Here is a 7,342-nt window from a genome sequence, read left to right on the forward strand (position 1 = left end):
GGCAGCGTAAGAACAAATGCTCGTTCAACAAAAACACTTCATATGGTTTGGACGTCTACTAGTGATAGACTCATGAAATCCACAGCAAAATCCTTCATTCGTACAAGATTGGACACATGTCAAAGTCTTGGGGAGGTCGACCAGAGGTTGGAAACTACATCTCAAAAGTACATATTCCACAGCAGTGGTGTTATTTCTCAGTACTCCTCAATACCGATGACATAATTTTACTGCTGTATTGGTACCGACACTGGAATGGGTGAAAGACATGTTTTAACGCATGTCCCACTTTTGGATGATAATTTTCCATTTTATTTTTTTCTGGATAAAAAGCATAGATAATGACAACCTAGCTCAACCAATTCCTTTTTTTTGGACCTTAGGCCTAAAAGTTACAGCTATCAAGAACAGTTGATACATAGTGTTGCAGACTTTGCAAATACAACAGTACCTCTTATTGAGGTCATGCCCCACATGAGTTACATGTGAGAATATGATGTGCTTGTTTTTTTTTTTCAGCGTGTTGTTCTTCGCTCAGACTTTTCTGGAACAAAATGTTTCCCTTCGGACTAAATGTTAGTCCTCTGATGTCAGCAGCAGAACAAAGAATGAGCTATCCTTGCGGACCACCCCATTCCCTTCCCGTTGATTCACCAAAGCAGACCTCTCAAAAACACTCATAAATTTATATGATGTACACAAACACATGCAGAATAGGGGAAAAAAAGAGTTTCCATTGTAATAAAAAGCTAAATATAGTGCATGTCGCCCCAAAAATTACAAATATTCGATAAAATATTCACTGTTATGTATGCAATATGTTTGTTTTGGGCAGACTAAAGTACATATATACGCAGCAGCATAGTGTGAACATTTAGTGTCATCAATAACGCACATGGAGTATAATATAAATGAAGAACCAGTTACAAAATTGATTCCAAATATCCTCTATAAACACTGAGATTTGGATTATTTAAAAAAATAAAATATTCTGATCAGAATCAGATTACAACCACAGTGCTAGGGAATTGTTGGTTCAAAGCCTATACGTATAATAACTACAACTTGAAACATTTTCTGGAAACTGCTTACAAAACAATACTATGATCGTCCATAATCTTAATTTAAAAGAAAAAAAGTACAGGTTGACCATAATAAACAATGTAGTGTTAAATTATGCGTGCTGAACACCTCTTTTTTTCAGCCTTGCATTTCCAACACACAGTTGGCCAACATGACCAGAACAAGGTCTGTTAAATTATGGATCATTAAAAATCGGCACAAATTACCACTAATGTGGCCACCTGCATCAGATTTAACCTCTGAATATAATTTGCATTATCAACACTGGGGATAGGCAATTTTATTCAATCATTCATTTTCCTCTTGATAAACTAGTGAATCCATTTATTAATTTGGTCAGTGCTATTTAACAGATGCATGGGTTGAACTTTGTAGTAGTTTAACTTCTGCAAGTTAGATTTTACTATTTTTTATTTCATTATTTTTCAACATGCACCAAAAATATATAGATTAAAAGGGAAGCTCATTTGATATTGACAATAAATAACAAATATATTCCTAAAATAAAACTTATATATGTGGTCATTACTCTCAAGCTTAGTAAGATGTTCTTCAAGTGCTGTTAGCTGAGACTTCATCTACTGAATGAAACTGTAAGGTTAATGGATTTTAGAGTAGCCGAGTTCCACTCTGTCTCTCTGTAACATACTCCCATCAACCACTTCATTAGGGAAACTCTCTCTCTCTCTTCGGGAGAAAAATTAAGTGAGAACGTGGTACAGAAACAGAGAGATGAAAGCAAGTGGATAGGAATGAGAAAAGTGAAATAATTAAAATAATAGCAACAAACACATGCTGACGAGTAAGATGGAATACAGCAAGTGTAGAAAGTCGGAGAGATGTGTGCGCAACAATATCATTTTATTCTTTACGCCGAGCTACTAAATGTCAAAGCTCAGCTGTCGATGAGACCCTGGAGAATAGATAGTTGTAGTTTTAGAAATGTCCTAGCACTCAATACCAGCCATGCTACAGTGACCGGCTCAGGCATTACACCCGATTAGACCAAGGGCATTGCCAGGACACTTAAGTGGTGTTGGATGGGAGAGGGAGGAATCAAAGGAGATTAAGACAGCTTCGTTCGTGCGTGAGCACGTTTGTGTCAGAGTGGTTTTGCAAGTGTGTGGGAGAGAGATTTAGTCTGTAAAAGAACAAAAGGCGAAAACAAAATAATACTTTTTTATCGTAATAGATTCTGCAAATTGTAATAATCTGGCCACTTCTTGGAATCCTAACCTGAGATTTAAATCCAATTTTGTATCTCGAACAAAGGTTTTAAACACCTGGGAAACACAACCCTTTCGGGATGATGAGATTATGATTTACAAAGGGGGAAATAAATATATAACCATATTGTATATGTATATACATTTTCTCTCTCTTAATTAATCAATAACTGAGTTTTAAAACAGACTTTAAAACCCCAGTTTGAACCAAGACTTTAATTTTCAAGTCTAATCCAGAAATTGTAATTATTAACAAGATTTAAACGAGTATAAGAATCCACTGCATACAAGTCTCTTTGTGTGAGGGACTTATGTATGCATATTTGTGTACTTCTAACAATTTCAAAAATAAAGCCAATCATTTCTACTTTCAAATTATCTTGAGAATATACCACGGACTGGCAAATCTCTAAACTGACTGATCTTCATCCAGTCATTCTGTCCTATAAATTAACTGGATTGTCATCGTTATAACTCTTTGAGAACACCAGCCAAACAAACAAATCTGATGCCAATTCTTGGCCACCATTTGAGTTAGACTTTATAACATTTTTGGACTGAACATGAATTTCATCAATTTTGAGAAATTAGTTTGATTCTGTGACTTCCTTTTGGCTCAATTTTTATACCTGATATCCATCCATTTCTCTCTTTAGATGGTTCGTTTGCTGAGTAAGGTGATAGTTATTGAAATAATGTAATATGCAATTACAGATATAAAAATGTTTTACTGGTAGCGAAGGAAAATGCCACTTAGAAAAAGTTTATATGCTGCAAAAGACTGCAATAGAAATCCAGTGTGTTTGAGCTGTGAGCCCTCCCACTTCAAATGAATGTTACGTCTACTAAGAAGAACCTAATAAAAAATCAAAACATTCCTATTCAGTAGTTCAGTAGTTGTTCCTTTGCAGTTATGTAAACAGCTTCTCAAAGTTATGTCTTTCTTTCAACCTAGACGTTACAAAAGCTTGAACACGTTATCGAGAAAATCATGTGGTTTCTGTTCAAACTTTAGAAATTGTTCCTTGAAATCAGGCATATTGTTCTTTAATGTTTTTTTTGTATCTAATATTACTTATTTATCCTTAGGGTCTAAGTAAAGAACAAACAATTGCATAGTAAATAGAGTCCTTCCTCTCAGCACAGTCAAATGACTACAAATGCACGACCTGAGTATTGTAAGATAGAAATCAAACCATAGCCAATGGCGGGTTCATTCCAGTACTTAAAATCCCTCAACACCACATGTTGAGCTGGTTGTTTAAACTCTCTTTGATAAATGCGCTGATAAAAACAAATTATGAGGGATGCCCCCAACCCAATAACATGACCAGAAATTGCATACACGTGCGTAATTTTCAAAAGCGTGAAGATTAATTAATGATTTAACTTTGTTTTCCATCTATATATTATTGTAAGATCCATAAAATGTGCCATATGCATCAAGGCAACCCTACTGAAATATGTAATTTAAAATACTAAATTGTTTCATGAGAGTAATGTAATACGGAACATATATTATATAAAATATTCCCTTTTCTAAAAGCAGCACCACAATTTCAATCCACAAGAAAACACAAGCTATACAAATGTTACACACATACCAATTTGGCTGACAACAACAAACTAGAGACTTAAATTATTCCTGAATCTTCCATGTTTTAAATAGTAGCCTTCAGCCTTGATAATCATAGACAGATTTGTTTTTCTTTACGCGGGACCTTATGATTGCATTTAAATTAAACAACAATAGAGTTCCTTTTAAATAAACTTTTAAACATATAAGTGTGCCTGCTTGCTCCCTGCAAAATAGCCACACAGACTCTCTCGCCTTATGAACAAAAAATGTCAATATCGTCTGTCCGTGTGTATGTGTGTTTGTGGAATATATCAATACCTTCTGTCTCTGTGTTTAGAACTCCTGCTGAGCCACAGACTGTGGTATCCACAACTATCTCACTTGTAAACTCGTGTATGTGTGCGTGTGTGTGCCATTTTTTTTTTAAATCTCACACATAAACTATATTTCAAAGTCCACCCCCACATTTGCATGAATGCATTTTTGATATATCTAATGACAATGCCTTAATTATGTTAAGGTAGTTAAAGGTGTTCATAAACATAATTAAATAGAAGTGACCTTTGTAGAAGTATCCAAGTACACGACAGAACTATCCTTGTCAGTGTGTACAAGTGAGTGCACGTCTCCATGTGGAAGGCCGGCACCTCTGATCGGGAGACACAGCCTCCACTTAACCCAAAACCACCATGGAGAAATTACAGACCAGCCAAATTACAGCATTTATGTGTGTGGCGAGAGAGGAGGGGGGGTTGTAGGAAGGGATTGAAAGACAGAAGGTGGTCCTCAATGTGTCTGTGCTTGTTTTGGAAGCTTCTGAATTTGGTTACACAAGAGTTGGTCTTAAATTGATACACACAAGTGCGCGCAAAACTGTGTCTGTGTGGGGCCCTTTTAGAATGCTTTGAACACACGATTTTGTGTCTGTTTTCGTCAGATTTTATTCGATCTGGCCGACTCGGGCTAGTTTTATTAGGGGTGAATTACTTGGGCTTTTGATTGATTGCATACAGCTGACTCAGTTTGACATGCAGGAGAAAAAGAACATTAGGTGGGGAAAGTGTTATGATTGTGTATGATGTGCATGTAAGCAAGATTTAATATTTTTAGGAACATTTTTTTAAGAAAATCCATTGCCCAAAATAGACCTACTCTAGTAAAAAGAGACAGATTTTTTGAGATTTTCATGACTCATCACGAGTGAGAAAATAGGTTGCAGAGTATTGAACAATCTGCAGATATACCTGCTACAGCTGCTAAGCAGGACAATTCAGTCATCAGTGTGTGTGTGTGCGTGTTACGATGACCACAGTAGGAGATCACTCTGAGCCGAGCAAACACCTCAGCTGGACGGAGGCCGACACACAAACACACAGCACTTTGTTTCCTCTCCTCATCTAATCCTCCTCCACCCACTTGACTCCATCCCTCCATCTGTCCGTCTAAACAGGGCTTTCTGTTTTCCTTATTTCAGTAGTCCATATTGTTTTTTCAGCCCAATATTAATCCATTAATAATATCATCCTAGTGTTGAAATGTCGGTATTCAACTCAAATAAATGAAAACAAAAGTTTAATACACATTTGAAACCACACACTTTTGTTGAAACCTCAGGACAGGTTGCCATCTACCTGTCAAAGCGGGACAAACATATTGTCAGTTTCTGACTAAAGGACTAAAGGAGATTATATTTGTCTCATTTTCTAGACATTTAGAAGCTGTGCACACAATTTTATGATAAATTCATTTGTGTCAAATGTGTTTATAGATTCATTTATCCACAGTAACTAACATTTTTAAGAAAAAGCAGTATTGTTTAAGAAAGCCTGCCTTACAATCTCTATGAATTTTTATGTTTCATAATAGTTGTAAAGCTCCTCTACACTAAACCCATCAAGATGTTTAAGATAAAAAAAATGTACCCCTAATGCCGATTTAAATAAATAAAAATGCCTTACAACTGACAAACATTTTGGGGTATTCTTTTTTTATTTTTTACTAAATCAACTGGACATTGTGAGTCTAGTTTTGCCAACACTACCTGCATATACACATGCTGTAAGTTTTATTTATTCAGTTTAAAGTCCTTAAAAAACAACACATTTCGCAGTAAAAGACTAGGAACATTTGATGCCATTAAAAATGCTGTGAAAAATATTGTGAAAATTACAAGAAATGACTGTAAAATTGTATTTTACCAGTAGTTTTACCTCAAATAACCGTAAAAAGTACATACTGTTCTGTATTTATAACTAGTCTGATGATGATGGTGAGTGAATGTGCTGTATTTTTCATTATCGCTCCTCTCACACTTGGGTGTCATCCCAAACTGTCACGGTGACCACTGAGCAGTCTAGTTTTAGGTGCCAGTATTTTACTCTAAATGTATTTTTTACATTTTTTTTTTGACTGTGTAGCCAATTACATTTTCACCATCATGGTTTTAGTCGAAAGCCAGTATGAATCCCAGGCGACAACCGCTATTGGCATGCTCCCTTTCTTCAGTTAGTCTCATCATTCTCCCAAGAGGGGAGCACTCATTGCAGATCTCTTTAATTGTATTACTTTAAGGCCAATCGATCAGGGACATGTTTAATACTAATTTATGACTGTAAGCCATCAGCAATAAAAAGCCTTCAAATACAGCTATGGCTTGTGGTAAGAAAGTGAATGAGTAGAGGTGGAGGAAGGAGAGGAAATATCCTCCACTACACAAACAACCTCACATAGCCGACCTTGGAAAAACAGTGTTGAGGCTGTAGCAGAAACACTTCGATTCAAGATCCCCTTTCCCCAGTATCTTTCACAATACACCACAACTTCAAGTGTGTCTCTGGTGTATTTTGGGACCTTTTTGAAGTTGTTCAACTAAAGTAGGCTTCAAGTTGGACTCCATCAGCGTTTCTGAGAATAACTTCTAATAAATATTAATTATATGAAGTGATTTTACAGAGAAAGAAAAGAAATCATAATTCCTTTGTTCAAAAATTCAACTAATTGATGACGCTAGATGTTTGATTATTATGAAATTACTCTTAAAATCTTACTGATCTTAGTGAATATTTAAAATTAACATTCTTAAGAAAGGATGTTAGCGGGTGTTCATAAATCATATTTTAAAAATTATTATTTCCAAGTACTTTACTAAAATCACGTCTTTCTTTTTGTACATGTAATATGATGAATAACAATATCATTGACCGTTTGTTTAAATTCATCACTATTTTAATTAAAAAAACATTGTTCATTGTGTCAAATATTCAAAAATCTGATTATTTAAGACTGTCTGTGTTAGTATAAATTACAATTAGAGTCCCACCGCTGGTATTTTTGCTTCTGCTTGTAAGAAATGTACATTCATCACTGGTGTTTTATTTAGTCTCCTTATTGAAACGTTAATGAGACTTGACAGAAATATGGAGGGATACGCATTTCTGTGACACAATTGCTGTTA

The 7,342-nt window shown here is 35.4% G+C and overlaps 1 protein-coding gene and 1 long non-coding RNA gene across 3 annotated transcripts in view; one reads left to right on the forward strand and one right to left on the reverse strand.

The window, feature by feature from the left end:
• Nucleotides 1-984, forward strand: part of LOC144204988 (uncharacterized) — a 231,982-nt gene extending 230,998 nt beyond the window's left edge. The window contains exon 10 of the long non-coding RNA XR_013327983.1: nt 520-984. This is a non-coding gene — a long non-coding RNA (uncharacterized LOC144204988). The remainder of the gene's footprint in view (nt 1-519) is intronic.
• bcl11aa (BCL11 transcription factor A a) overlaps nt 1-7,342 on the reverse strand; it is a 37,349-nt gene that overhangs the window by 5,818 nt on the left and 24,189 nt on the right. The window lies entirely within an intron of this gene.

The sequence above is a fragment of the Stigmatopora nigra genome, chromosome 12 (genome assembly GCF_051989575.1).
Source record: "Stigmatopora nigra isolate UIUO_SnigA chromosome 12, RoL_Snig_1.1, whole genome shotgun sequence".
Taxonomy (NCBI): Eukaryota; Metazoa; Chordata; class Actinopteri; order Syngnathiformes; family Syngnathidae; genus Stigmatopora; species Stigmatopora nigra.